General features: G+C 41.4%; 1 protein-coding gene and 2 long non-coding RNA genes across 3 annotated transcripts in view; 1 reads left to right on the top strand and 2 right to left on the bottom strand.

Moving 5' to 3' along the window:
- LOC113984375 (sodium/glucose cotransporter 1) overlaps positions 1-652 on the bottom strand; it is a 39,875-nt gene extending 39,223 nt beyond the window's left edge. Inside the window, exon 1 of the mRNA XM_039384122.1 lies at positions 611-652. The gene's annotated coding sequence lies outside the window, so the exon portion shown is untranslated. The remainder of the gene's footprint in view (positions 1-610) is intronic.
- Positions 653-701: 49 nt separating this feature from the next.
- LOC120323781 lies at positions 702-7,361 on the bottom strand. The gene is made up of 4 exons (XR_005564623.1): positions 5,390-7,361; positions 4,891-5,095; positions 4,425-4,497; positions 702-738 (listed from the first exon to the last, which is right to left on the bottom strand). It is a non-coding gene; the product is annotated as an uncharacterized LOC120323781 (long non-coding RNA).
- On the top strand, positions 6,162-9,739 carry LOC120323782. The gene is made up of 3 exons (XR_005564624.1): positions 6,162-6,248; positions 6,344-6,511; positions 9,198-9,739. It is a non-coding gene; the product is annotated as an uncharacterized LOC120323782 (long non-coding RNA).
- The last annotated feature ends 2,284 nt before the right edge of the window (positions 9,740-12,023 follow it).

The following is a 12,023-nucleotide window of genomic DNA, read 5'->3' as shown; positions in this document are numbered from 1 at the left end:
TCTTTCCCCTCCACGTTTGTCTTTAGGGTTTTGATTTATGTTCCAGAAACTCATCTCTTCCCATTGTTATCAGCCTTCACCTGTTTGGTCTGTTTATCTAAAGCAATCAGAACCATCAAAAAGAAAAAATTCCAAACCTAGAAAAGGAGTGCTCCATTGTTCCATCTGAACCAACAGACACAATGAAAGGATTATTAAACATGTGGAAACAGGATCTAATTGACAGAGAGGAAGAAAGAAGGTGGAAGTAGCACCAAAGCATACAATGGAACAATTAGTATGAGAGACATGTCTACAAATCAGATTGAACAGAACTGCTATTAAGAGATAAGGTGTGCATTGAACCACTACAGGTGGCACAGGGAAGAAAAGAAGACAGCAAAACTCATACATCAGGCAAGCTTGTGTAAGCAGAGAACCCTCTTTTGTTTCCTGTCCTCTCATCACATCAGGCTCAGTCAGTGCAATCAGGACTCCCTGACTTCTATTGCACCAAGCTGGGCATCACTGAACATCAAGAATGCTAAAATGAAATGCCCCTGTTTGCTACTTCCCAAGATGTAATGGAATGATATTGAAAACCAACACCGTACAACAGAGCATCACCAACCTGCCAGAGCTCAAGGAATGCTTGGAAAACACTCTCAGGCACATGCTGGGATTTCCGGCGTGTTGTCCTGTGCAGGGCCAGCAGTTGGACTTGACGATCCTTGTGGGTCCCTTCCAGCTCGGGATATTCTGTGATCACAAAAGTGTGGAGGAGGCAACTTCCATAAAGCTTGTAAACTGGGACATCAGCCACAGTCTCACCAGTGAGTGTTGCCATCACTGCATCATTCAACCATTGGAAATAAATCATCATTCCCAGTTTAACAAAGCTTCCAAGGCACAGCAAGTTTCTGCTTCAGCCCAGAACAGCTCTTTGCCCTGTCAGTGACACAAGGGGTGAGGCAGTCACGAACCACCAGCTGCAGGGTCATTCTCCAGGAACTCAGAAGTAAATCGATTGCCATGACTCAACTGCTCCAATCAATACTCACCCCTCCTCCTGTACACACACAGACACTTTTCTTCCTTTAAAATAAACAACATTACCTCCAAATTTAAGGAGCATTACTGTGCTTAACATGGTACAAGTATGTTTTTCAGGGGAAAACATTTTTAGCCTATTACTTTATCCAATGAAAAATTTGTTGTCAGTTCTTGTGAATCTGATCACAGACAACTGTGGTTCAACCATTTTGTATTCATTCTCTTCACCTGCTGGGAAACTAGTTCTGAAATTTTATGTCAGTTTATGATTTGAATCACATTTATCAACATAACAACCCAACACCTCTGTGTCTACAATCATAAGTGAAAGATGTAAGAAAACATAATTTCCCTGGGATTTGGCTCTGTCCAAAGTTACATCACATAAGAGGCAATTAAGGCCACTTTAAGTAGATTCCTAATGAAAATTAAGTATTGTCAATTAGCTAAATACTAAATTATTAATAACTTTCTGAGAAAACATTTTGAAGCAGCAAGAGCAGGTCCATTAACAAGGGCAGTAAGTAGCTCCACCTCAGTTCAAAGGTAGCAAAAAGCAATTAAAGTCCCTGGTGCACAACTCGCAGGTGTGAGATCCAGCCTGCTCAGGTACGTGAGCCATAAAGATCCTGAGGGCCAAACCACTCCGGGGATGAAAGAACCCACATCAGCACTGGAATGTGCTCCTGCAGGGGCATCCCAGGAAAGGCACTTCTTCTGCCTTTATTTGCCTATATAACAATGACAGCCTGGGGTTTTTAAACTTCGAGAAAATCCTCTTTATTAAATTACAGCTTCAGATCTTGCTGCTCCTGCCAATGAAGTAACAACACAAGGACAGCAATAACTGCCCAAGGTTTTCCCTCTAGGCTCTACATGACTTCTTAAACTGCACATGCACCCAAAGATAGCTGCTGATGGCTGCTAAGGAAAACATGAGTTACTGGTCTACACTAACTATGGATTTTGGACACAGGCCATAGTGTTCCCACCATTCCCGGATTCCTTTCCCACATTCTCAACACCCAGAGCACAATATATGCTGCCTAGAAGTACTGAGCTGTTTATTTTCAGAAAAGCACATAACCACCCACACAGGGGTTCAACTTACCAACAAAACACAAAGTGTCATCAGTGAAAGACACCCTGAACTATTTTTCCTTGGCAGTAGAAGAACAAATGCAAATCTGTATTTCCTACTACTCTCATCATTTTAAAAACACTAAGCCCCTAAAATCCATCCCTGCTGGTGTTTGGACATTGTTCCAGCTCCCTGCCTTAAACCAAAGGGCACTTGGGGTGGATCCTGCACAGTGAAGTCCAAAACCCAAGCACCTGCCCTGCCAAGCCCAGGCAATTTCCACAAGCTGGAGCTGATGTGTTCTAGCAGTTGGTTTTGAAGGCCATGTCAGGCACAATAGAAGACACTTATCACAGTGAAATAATGATTCCCAAAGGCCACAGGGCTGCAGAGACTGCAGGTGGGCAGGGCAAGGTGTTCTGACTTTGTCCTTTTTGTCCTTTACTGAATTCATGTATTTAAATAAATAAATATAGCTCATTATGTTGTCTTCATATGGGACTATGTTATTTTAAAAAATCCACATAGTTTGTATGAATTCCTCTAAAATTATTCTTTTAGTACCTCTAGTCTTATATGTAAGCTTATAACTTTCATATATACTTCAAAATTTACTTCATATTCAAATTTAAAATTTATATGTTATAAGCATGTTTTATTTATTTGTAATGCCACTGTATCAAGTCCAAAGGTGCTCTGATATTATTACTTTTAACAACACTGTCATAAATAACAGTAGCACAGAACAAATCCTATTTATTCTCTGTAAATTTTATGGTTTGGGTGGGGTTTTTTTATTTCTACGGTTTTCCTACAAAACCTAATAAGAACAAAAAATAATACAAGGATAGAGCAACCATTTTATGGTGTCATGTCAAGAAATTATTGGATTTGCAGGAAAGAATGAGACAATTGCTCATTAAAGAGAGAAAGGTGGGCTGGGAAGTACTCTGCTAGCTGGGCTCGGCTACGTGTCTCTACACACAGGTTTGTTCCAGAATTCTCAAGTTTGCTGCAAACAAGTGAATTTCAAAACTCAAAAATCCACTCCAGGAGTGCAGATCCTGATGGACCGTGGCCGTGTCAGGAACACTGAGGGAACTTTCCAGTCCCACTAATAAAATACACCCTGTGCCAACGGACACCTGCCCCCTTCCTGTTTGACCACCAAGTTCTCCAGCCTCTGCAGGCTCTTCCTGAGAGCACTAGTGTGGGTCACGAGTCACAGAACAGCCCACTAGGAAGGTGTTCGTAGAATCTGTACTTTAATTTATATTACTACTGTGTGAGATACTATATTTTAGAATAAAACATAAGAGTATTGATTCCAGGTAGGCAGAGAGTGACATCTTTCAAATGCAAAGCTACAGAGCATGTGAAAGCATTTTCTGTTAGCTACTTAATATCACAGAGGAATTGTTTCTGTCAGAGTAATTAATGCTCACTAAATCTTTGGGGGTTAATTAACAGGATTTTTTTGTCTCTCCCAGTACAGTAAAGGCTGAACACTGTGTGAACAAAGTTCTCCAGCAGATGGAAGCACCACTCAGCAAAAGCAGAGCTCCCCCAGCTCCCAGCACAGGAGCTGCCTCCTCTACTGCTCACAGAACTTCTCCGTGCACCGACCCCAAGGGGCTGACACTGCTGGAAAACAAGTCTATAATCCTGTACCAGTGTGAGATCTCCAGTATTGCCCTGGCACAGCATATAATTATTATTTAAGTATCTACAGAAACCTGATGTGGGTGAGAGATCAGAGGCAGGGAAAGCTGCCTCAAATACAAATCACGAACATGTGAAGTTCAAGTAAAATTTACCAAAACTCCATCAGCTCTAACAACCTTTTCCCACACCTCCCTGACAGCTAAACACAGCCCAGCTTCTTGCTTTCTTTCCCATCTTTTACCAATAAATGTGATCCAAACGTGAATGTTTAAAATGTACTTAAATGCAATAACCTTAAGTTCCAGGTACAGTGCTGAAATCAAACAAACCCAAGTTCAGGAGTCACTCTGAAGCTCAGTTAACAGGAAAAGTAACACAAGTGGCTATTAAGTAGGATTAGATATCCCTTTAATCATGAACTCAACAGTATCCCAGACAAGTAATTCCAAGGCTGTTCCAGTCCATTAAAGCCCAGGAAAAGCCATGGCTACTGACACATATTTTACAGGGATGCAAGTCACCATGACCAGAACAGCCTGATTTGCAAAGCCCTCCATTGCATGTTGATTAACTAAACACTGTAATTAAACTAGAATTTAAGAACTCACACACAGGTCTGAAACACAGCCCAGTTGACAGGTCTCACCTGACTGCTGGGAGCTCCCAACGCTCACTGGCTGCTGCTTTCCACCTCCAAGAGCTGTTCTGTTCCTTGCCATCTGATCAGAAGGAAATTAAATTACTTCAGACATGAAGGACAATGTTCTTTTACAGTTACTCTGGTACAGGGGCTGAGATTGCTTTGTGCAGTACACTGAATAAATAGCCAATCAAATAGTATTTGTAAAGCATGAGGAGGGGAAACCGAAATAAAATTCTAATAGAAGGATTTTATGACTTCAAACATCAAAACTCCCAACCCTTGTCCCTTTGTTACCCCCCATACCTAAGTGGAAATTCTGTTCCCTGCCCAATGAAGTTACATTCTCTTACAGACTTTTCTCCTAGTTCTGCCAAAACTGAGATGCCACTCCCATTCCAGCCTTCTCCCAGCATTTCAGGAGCCCTGGATTTCAGTCAATAGTTCAGGCACTCCAAAACTCCTCAGTTACCTGGCCTGCCACCACCACTCCGTGTAGTTTCTCTGACTGCATCTTTGTTTGCAGCTCCATAGGAACTGCACGAGTTTTATTCTGGATTTTGATTTTCAGCTTGAGGAGGACAGGACCCAGGGGGAGCAGAGAAGGGTTCATTTCATGAACTTCAGTGGGAAGTCTGTAACTGGTGTCTCGTGAACTCCAGAGCATCTGCAGGGCACTGAGAACAGAGACTTTATTTGATATGTGGAGACAGTCACACATAGAATTTGACCAATATGCCTTAGACATGTAATTCACTCAAATTGCAGAAGTCTGGAAAAGCCATTTTCATAAAAGCTTATTTATTTATCCATAAAGCAATTATATGTATGTCATATAAACACAGAAAATCTATCAGAGCTACAGATCTGCCCATCACACACAGTGCTAACCACTGTTTACATTCCCACATCCTCACATGAATCACAGAGTTTACACGTTGTACACACTCACTAAACTTGTTCTTGTGTACCTTACTTGTCTTTAGCAGCTGCCTCCAACTTTTTATTTAACCTCTGCTTCACCTTTCATGTAGGACATTTCTGGGAACTCCTGGAATTATTAAAACAAGACAGGTACGTGTCAGCAATGATGAAACAGAAATTGGGAAAGGCAGGAAAGAAGTGGAAAACAAATTACAGACTCACATAGAGCCTGGTGCAGAAGAAGCAAGCTCAGCTATGACATTCCCTGTTACTGTACATCTGCTGGGATAAATACTGGGCTGGGCTATTTATCTCAGAAACCAAAGGAACCAAACAGGACAGATCAAACAGCAACAGAAGTTGCAATCCCATCTGACACAGAACCACAGGACAACACAGCTTTTCTCCATTTCCTTGTGGCTTGATGTTCACAGTAACACTGAACAGCAGAAACAGGTGAGCAAGATCCCACAGCCCAGAGGCAAAAGCCCAGCCACAGCACATTATCCCAGAAAAACCAATGGGGTCTTTGAGTCACAGGCAGCCCTCCCTGGAACATAAAAACATAAATATAAATAAAGGTCTCTCCTTTATTGCCATTAATGGGAACATTTCCTGGCACTGGTCAGATGACAAACTCTTTTTCCCAGTTCCCTCAGCCAACTCAGTAACCATGGCAACTGTCTCCAGTGTAATGACATCATATGGTTTCCTAGGCAACTGTTCCCAGTGCAATGACGTCATGTGGTCACCATGGCAATGCTCCATGAGGCCAGGAAGAAAGTATTTTAAGTGGGAAGATAGGTCAGAAAGGACAAAAGAGGGCTCAGGGAAGAGCAGGATGAAAGATAATGGAGGGAAAAATATGAGTTTTATGAGAAGAATAGATGCAAGGGAAAGGAATGGGTGGACAGATGGAAAAAGAAAAATCTGAAGTAATTTAAACTATTACTGGTTTAAAAAAAAAATCTTAATTCTATTATCTATAATATGTTATTTAGGTCAGAGATGCTGAAGCACAGCATGGTCACAGGAAGTTTGAGCGTGGCTCAAGCGCTGATTTAGTGGAGGGACTTTGGACAATCCAGGAGAAACTTCCAGAAATCTCCAGAGAGACACCAAGGGAAATCACTCTATACAGAACATATGGGTACTTTTTCTAACACAAGGTACATTTTCTAATATATTTCCCTTCTCTGACTGATTACCCAGGGCTCTGTCACAGCAATGCCAAGAACCAGGTGTCACTGCCATGCCTTACAGGGCTGGAGAAGATTCCTTTGCCCTCTTCCTTCTGTTCTTTGAACTTGAAGACATGATAACAATAACCTGGCCAGCTGACAAATGAAAATGGGTTTTCCTTTGACTGAAAGCTCCTTCAGCACCTCATCAAAGTGGAAGAATGTCCCTTCTTTTTAATTTTCTAGATCTTCTTCCAATTCTATTATACTCTCAAATGTTTGAGTTTGCTGAAGATAAATATCCTTTCTGCATTCAATCTTGTTTAATTCTGGACAGTCTCAGCCAGCAGACAATGTTACTACCAGCTTTATGTTAAATGGCTATAAAACCCCTGGGAGAAAGCTTCTTGGCAAGGAAATGCTGGAGTTATTGATACCCACTGAGTGCAAGATAAAGGCACAGAAAGCAGTGCCCTCTGAGGACAGCCTGAAAGCCTGGGGCCATGTTCTGGAGGAGGCTTCCAAGTCTATCACACAGTACTTTCCTATCCAGCAAGGCATCTTCACATTGTGTCTCTTAAGCAAAGCCTTAATTTAGTTTAATTAGCCCAATATTTGACCTCCACCACTCATTTCAGAAGGAGTTAATGTAGAACCAGATGTAGTGATTGTAACACTGAATTCAGCAATGGGAGGTTGTAGCTGCGACTTCTTCAACCAAAAGTGATTCAGTTTTTACACTGAAGGGAAGATGAACCTCAGCTGATCAGACCCAAACTTCAAATAATGTGAGGTTTAGGAAGCTGTTGGATTTAAGCATGGCTGTAAATGCCACGTTGGTGTCAGGCTGACCCACAGAAAGCAGGATCTCAGGAGTCACTGGAGCAGTGACTCCTGTGTGAACAGCTGAGCACTAAGGAAAAGAGCAGTTTTCTATATGAAGGACTTTGTCACAAGGAAACATTTTTGTACCACGAGACCTCCTGCACATTGTTGCTGTTACTCAGAGACCAACAATGCATTTAATATGCCAAGCACTTTGCAAATCTCTACAAAGGCAGGCATTAGGGCTCATAAAGTCTGACTCCTTCAGAGCAGCCCACTCAGTACATCTCCAAGGGCTTTCATTGCAAAACCCTGCAGTCATCAGGCTGGAAATGTTCCAGGTGCTTAATTACACACAGAAGAGAGAGAACTGAGAGAGAGAGAAGAAAAATCTCAGAGATAAGCAGCTTTAGGAAGGATGTGGTGGCCGAGGGAGAGAAACAGGAAAAGGGGAGGAGGAGGAGAGGAAAGGGAGGAAAAAATCTCTCACGCTGTTGAGCAGAAACACAAACCCCAGAGAGAGAAAGCAAGGGCAGCATCGGACCCCCAGAGTTACTCTCCAGTCCTCCTCATACTCTCCCCTAAATCAGAAGATATCCCCAGAGCAGCTCACTGTGCACATCTCACACAAAACCAGGCTCAGCTGGGCATTCTCAGACAATCCACAGGTCCCACCCACGCAGCAGTTACATCTTCACTGAGCTACCAAAAGGTATTGCTGCAGGGAGAGCAGAAGGAAGTGTTAGCAGGGTCAGCACAAAATGAAGAAAAACAACTGCTAGAAAAGAAAACAAGTGGGAAATAGGTGCTGGGGATGGTTTTGGTTTGTGGGTTGATTTTTTTTTTTTCAAGCTGAGCTGAGAGACTGAAACATCTGCATTAAGAGACTTTTCAGGCTGCAGCCTTACTTCAAAATGTAGGAATCTTTAACAAACAGTGGCAAAATACAAGGTGAATTGATAATGTTTGACTCCTGATAAATCCCTCTGATGAACAGTGATATATTCCAGTATAAGTAAAACAAAATGAAATGCTGAGACTTGACTTAAAAGAGAAAAGGGGAGAAAATAGAGTAATGACTAATGGCCATGTAAAAAAAAAAATCTATTAGCTGTTTCAAACTGTGTTGCCTTAATTAATAAAGAATAATATGTACGAATATCTAATTCATTACCACAGTAAGTGCCACGCTTTACAACTGCACATACAGGTGTTCTGTGTTCATTAAAAATAAGACAAATTCTGCTCTGATTGCTGCAAGACAATTAAGCTCACATGTAATAGAAGAAATGGTAATATGCAGCTCAGCCAGTACGGACAAAGTAATATAGTGAGGTGTAACAGTAAAACTTTGCAGACAGCTGTCCCAAAAGCTGTCAAAACCTTCTGCTCTTAGACTACTTTAAACCTAAAAAATTATATGATCTTAAAAAAATTGACATTGAAATAGCAGGAAGAAAAGATCCCAAAATAAGACTTGTTTTTATTGAATAAGAAATAAATTGTAAGAGCAGGAAAGAGATTTATCAACAGGAATCAGAATACATGTTGGATAAAATATCTCCTGGGTATTCCTGACTTTGTGTCAGCCCATCCACCTGCTAATTAGCACCAAGACATTATTGTGATTGCTCTAGGATAACAGGATGAATAATTCATTATACCTTACCCATTAGTGGCTCTTAATCAGTTCTCAATCCCAGGATTCAGCATAATCTTTATGGCAGAATTAACAACACACATACACACATAATGTGTTTAGTAAAATTTAAAGCAGTTGTTTTAAACACAGCTAATGACAGGCTAATAAGCTCAGCTAAAGCTAATAGTTCATTCTGTCCACTTTTAGCCTAGACTCAAAGCAAGGAAGTGTCAGCTGTGGAAACCAGGAGAATGACTCAGCAGTGGCACCAAAGCTCATCTGTTAGCAATGCTGGGCTCTGATGGGACTGATGACAGCAAATGTTCCAACTTCCCAATCCTTCCAGGCCATTTTACAGCCCAGGGAGGCTTAATAGGACTTGTTTCAGAAGAGGCAAATAGCAGTCCTTAAAAAGCTTGAAGTGGCACAAGAGAAGAGAGTTGTTCCTGCCCTGTAAGGACATGTGGAATCCCAGCAGAAACACCCTGATGCATGGATGGCCAGCAACAAACACTGGGAGAGACCTGGGCCATTTCCTGCCAAAGGTGGCCTTGGGCTTCTGCTCCCTGCTCTGGCTGTGGGATGCAGTGACAGGAACAGAGCTGACTGCTCCAGCACAGCTCTGGCTGTGGGATGCAGTGACAGGAACAGAGCTGACTGCTCCAGCACAGCTCTGGCTGTGGGATGCAGTGACAGGAACAGAGCTGACTGCTCCAGCACAGCTCTGGCTGTGGGATGCAGTGACAGGAACAGAGCTGACTGCTCCAGCACAGCTCTGGCTGCAGACAGGAAGCCACTGAAGCTGCTGCCCCGGGGCTGGGCTGGCCCAGCTCAGAGCACACACCTCCACAGCTCTCTCCAAAAATCCACTGGCTCTGCTGAGGCTTTAAAGCCCCAGCACCCCAAATTCTCAGGCAGGTGTGTCACTGGAGTCACCGGGGCTGTACTTCAGTAAAAAATAACCACCTGGGATTTGGCTTTTTTCTGTGCTCCAAAACAAAGCAAACATGGGACAAGCCCAAGTTGCTCACTGCAGAGAGAACACACTCCACTTCACCCGGCGGGGAAACCACTTACTCAGTCCCTGCTCCCACACACATCCACTGCCCCTGCCTGCTGCAAGTCAGATGTTCTTTTGTGCTGCTCAGGGCACAACAACAGTCAGAAAGGCTGTTAAAAAGGCTTCTCCTGCCAACCCCCTACAATTCCTGCTTCCTTCCAGTGTGTGCCTTACGTGCCTGGGAAAGGAATCAATGCTTTGCTGCCATCCCTGCTCTTTCAGTAGCCTTTGCTTGAGAAAACCCTGAGTAAAGGTCATCCCTCTGATGTTCCAACAAGGATGCAGTTCTCCAATTGCCACAGATTTTATACTAAATTACTGTAAATCTAATTGGCTTATGTTTTTAATACTATTTATATTTATTGTAACTTATAATAAGTAATTGTTATAGTTAATATTTATAACTGGCACAACATCACAGGAAGTCACAAGGACTTGGTCTGTTGCTTCCCTCAGACACGTTAAACCAGATCATTCTTCAGAGATGGGAGAGTTCAGCTACTAATGGATTAAATCCTAAAATGGAATCGATCCCATTATCAAATTATGTGAAAATAACTCATTCTAATTTAAGTACATAACTGTGCATAAGTGATTTCCTAATGATTACCTCCATAAAAGGGTATTCCCTGCTGGAGTACTCACAGTGCTTTGCCTTAATGCACTCTGGGCTTTGTAAATACCCAACTGAATTAAAATAATTCATCTGGCTGCAATGTTTGAGTTGGGACAGACCAAACTGGTTCATAATCATTAGTTAAAATCATTGAGACTAAAATATAAGACAGCATCTAACACTGAGGATTCAGAAAAAATTAAATGTGTATACTTGAAGGATACGTATAAGATAAATATATTATTACATTTATAGTTATGCAATAATAGATCACAAATGGTATGTAGGAAAGTTATAATAGACATTTTTAACCTTGTGATTAATGACAAAATGAAAAAAGTACTTGTAGCTGTAATACATGGAAAGTTACACAGCTCACTCACAGACACACTCAGTCTTCACTGCCTGCAGTTCACAATCACAGAAAACCAAATTCTAGTGATAAAAAAAGCATCTTGCTGACAATAGCCAAAAAGGACTGATATCCACTTACCCTAAAATTTTAGAGGAAGGTATTGCTTTGTGACTTTCACAGTCCCAATCCCCAGGATTGAGAATCTGCCCTACAAGAACAGTGAAAAATCAGAGTATTTTTCCTGCAATTTTGTTCCTAAAATTTCCACCTGTTTCTCTCAGTCTTTGGCTTCTTTCATTCCACATCTCTTTTCTCAACTGATCCATACAGCTTCTGTCCCATATGATCTTCTCAGTGTTCCAAGATAGCCATGATATAACAAAAAAAATCTGTTAACACATAACCCAAATGGGGAGTAATTTGGGAAAAGCAGCAAAACATGTCATCAAAAAGCACATCTACTATATATATACTTCAATATATAGATATAAACAATGCATCTTCATTTCCCAGGCTATAACTGCTTTGGGACAGAGTGCCTTACAGAATATTTATAATTTACCTTAATCCCAGTGAAGGATTGCTATGAAATATTTCCTCACTTGATTGCCCTTATCATGGCAGAGAGACACAATGCACTGGATTGTTTTCTCCAACTCAAAATGTGTTCTAACAACTGTGCTGTGTGGCACTTGTATTGCTTTGAGCATTCAGCTTTCAAATTTCTAGGAGATATTTAAACACCTATTTAAACTACTCTAAAAATAAATATTAAATATTCCTTTAATTTTAGAGCTGACAAATTACTCTGCATAACTGCCTGATGGAATGAATTTATACTGTGACGCCTTGAAATCGATTTGCAATCAACAGTCTTGAAACAGGAGATACTCCTTGTTATTCCTGTTTGACATTTTATTACTCAATAGAACAAAATACAGAATTAGGTTAAAAAATGGCTTTCAACAGTTTTCCATGGGAAACCTGATTTTTAAATTTATC

Source organism: Pipra filicauda, unplaced genomic scaffold (assembly GCF_003945595.2).
Source record: "Pipra filicauda isolate LSUMZ 115617 unplaced genomic scaffold, ASM394559v2 scaffold33_size4404698_pilon, whole genome shotgun sequence".
Classification (NCBI taxonomy): Eukaryota; Metazoa; Chordata; class Aves; order Passeriformes; family Pipridae; genus Pipra; species Pipra filicauda.
This window is presented reverse-complemented; position numbering and strand designations above follow the sequence as displayed.